Below are 3,043 nucleotides of genomic sequence, written 5' to 3' on the forward strand. Positions count from 1 at the left end.
CGAGGCGTGGATGAATTGAGAAGATTGCATAAATATTATGTATAAGTATACCTTAAGGGTGATATTGCCGAATGGTCTATGCAACTCACATGAGGTGCGTTGCATGATGGCATCTATAGGAAACCGTTGCTCGTCCACGGGTAATCTTGGCATCTACAGATCGGGGACCCCTGTGGAAGCACAACTACTTCTGAGGCGTTGAGAAGGGCTGATGATGTTTGGATCTGGCAGTGCTCTAGATTGGGCCAACTCGGCAACTACCAGGACCACTCAACGATTGATTTCCTCCTACATTCTTACTTCTTGTGAATGCACTTTGGATTCTAACATGCGCCGCCAGCTCTCCCCTTGTTGTTCCTTTCAGCGCTTGTGGCTTCTGTACGAGTCGATGTCACCTCGCAAAGCGTACTTCCACGGAACAACCCCGTACCCTCGGCAACGTCCTGGGTGCTCGGGATTCCCGAGGGCTAATGTGAGCTCATCATTCTCTCAATCCACCTTCAACCTCCTAGCCTTAGCATCTTACGTATTGTCCCATTGAACACCAGTGTCCCATCCTCTTGGCTCAGGTTGCCTCCATGAGCGTAATACCAATTTTTTGATCGATCGGGCCATTCAAGAGTTGCTGGTACGATACCCCGATCGATCAGGCCTTGTTCCATAGTGCGCCATCTGGGAATTGCAGTGCTGTAAGCACCTCACCCTAAACGATGATGGTACTCCTTCTTTCTAGCATTTGCAACGTTGGTGCGAACCTTATTTGCACCGTATTCGCTCGTCTTGTATTTGACAAATGCCTCCCAGTGGTCCCTCAACTTTGGCCACTCATTGAAATCCGGAGTTGGGCCCTTCTTGATGAAGGTGGCATCCAGTAACTTCTTGAATGTCTATAATTGTGTGGCCATCTTCTTCAGCGTCCATGCTTTCACATCATCTTCATTACACCCTTCGGGAAATGTGAAGTGTTTCTTCACATCTAACCACAACATCTTTTTTCTGTATCCGGGAGCGCGTATGGATTAGTACTTTTGCCCTTCAATTCCCTGATGCTGATGGGCATGTTGTCCCTTACGATTGCCTCGATCTGACTCACGTACTTTCTTGCCACATTTTCGGGAGCAATCGGCTTGCCCTCTTCTGTGACTTCCGTGATGATAAACCTTCCCTCCATCACCTGTGTACTACCTCGAGGCTTCTAACGGTTTGTTGATTCAGAGGGCTAACAGTTCAAGATTCGTTAATTAGTACATAGTAATAATGAATAAGATATTATAGATGAATAGAAATGATATATACCTCATTGGAACCTTCCGTCACGGCAAGGTTTTGTTCGGGATTGGGCTCTTCATTGCCATCGCCGGACATGTTGAGGAACATGTCCGCCTGACTACCCTCTTCATTGGTGTACATTACGGGAAGGTTGGAGCCACTACCACAGCAATAATCTGCTCCATTATATACCTTGCAGTCTCGTCGTCGACCATCTCAACTACTTTAAACACACATGAAATCATAGAACAACCATGAAAAAAACAAACTTATTGAAATGTACACATGAAACCATACACGAAATGAAACTTACATGAAAACTTACAAGAAATTTACATGAAGGTCTTGAATAAAACTTACATGAAATATCTTGAATGAAACTACATGAAAACTTACAAGAAAGTTACATGAAAGTCTTGAATGAAACTTACACGAAATGTCTTGAATGAATCCTACATGAAGTGTTTCTACAAATTTCTACTAAATTCTAAGAATTTCTACAAAATTTGAAGCGTTTCTACAAGTTTCTACTAATTCCTACTAAATTCTACCAAGTTTAAAGTGTTTCTACAAATTTCTACTAATTTCTAAGAATTTCTACCAAATTTGAAGTGTTTCTACATATTTCTAAGAATTTCTACCAAATTTGAAGTGTTTCTACTAATTTCTAAGAATTTCTACCAAATGTCTACTAATTCCTACAAATTTAAAGCATTTCTTCCAAATTTGATGTGTTTCTACAATTTTTCTAATAATTTCTTAGAATGTCTACCAAATTTCTACTAATTTTTAAGCATTTCTACCAAATTTCTACAAATTTCTACTAATTTTCGAAGCATTTCTACTAAACCATAGTAATGTAAATACTAAATGTATACAAAATTATACTAAGCATTTATACTAAATAAGTCTAAGCATTTCTACAAATTTCTACTAATTTTCGAAGCATTTATACTAAAACATAGTAATTTCTAAAAAGTATACAAATTGTATACAAAATTATACTAAGCATCTGTGCATCTAAATTAAATTATCCTCATCCCACACACCTACACATTCTTCCTTCCAGAGTAGTAAAAGTTCAACAACCAACGATCTTAGGTACACATCAATGTTGTTGCCAGGTTGTTTTGGGCCTTGGATAAGCATCGGCATTATAATGAACTTTCGCTTCATGCACAGCCAAGGAGGAAGGTTGAACATACATAGGGTCACATGCCAAGTACTATGATCACTACTCAACTCACCAAATGGATTGAATCCATCAATACTTAAACCAAACCTTATGTTACTTGCACCACTTTCAAAGTCTGGGAATGCTCTATCAATTGATCTCCACTGGCCCCATCCGCGGGGTGTCTCAGCATCTCATGTTGCTTATATTCTTCTTTGTGCTATCGCATCAACTTAGCATTTGTCTTGTTTCTGAACAAACGCTTCAAGCGTGGTATTACAGGGAAATACCACATCAACTTCGCGGGAACTCTCTTCTTGGGAGGCTACCCCTCGACATCACCAGGATCATCTCTCCTGATCCTACACAATAGTGCTCCACACACAGGACAAGCATTCAATTTCTCGTATTCATCACCACGATAAAGGATACAGTCATTAGGGCAGGCGTGTATCTTCTGAACCTCCAATCCCATAGGGCAAACAATCTATTTAGCTGCATATGTTGTGGATGACAATTCATTATTCTCGGAAAGAATCTTCTTGACAATTTTCAACATCCTCTGAAATGCCTTATCGGACACACCATTTTTAGCCTTCC

At 40.3% G+C, this 3,043-nt stretch overlaps 1 pseudogene; it reads right to left on the reverse strand.

Annotated features, from left to right (window-relative positions):
* Positions 1-298: 298 nt before the first annotated feature.
* LOC140222556 (uncharacterized) lies at positions 299-989 on the reverse strand (annotated as a pseudogene).
* Positions 990-3,043: the final 2,054 nt, after the last annotated feature.

The sequence above is a fragment of the Setaria viridis genome, chromosome 4 (genome assembly GCF_005286985.2).
Source record: "Setaria viridis chromosome 4, Setaria_viridis_v4.0, whole genome shotgun sequence".
In the NCBI taxonomy this organism is placed as follows: Eukaryota; Viridiplantae; Streptophyta; class Magnoliopsida; order Poales; family Poaceae; genus Setaria; species Setaria viridis.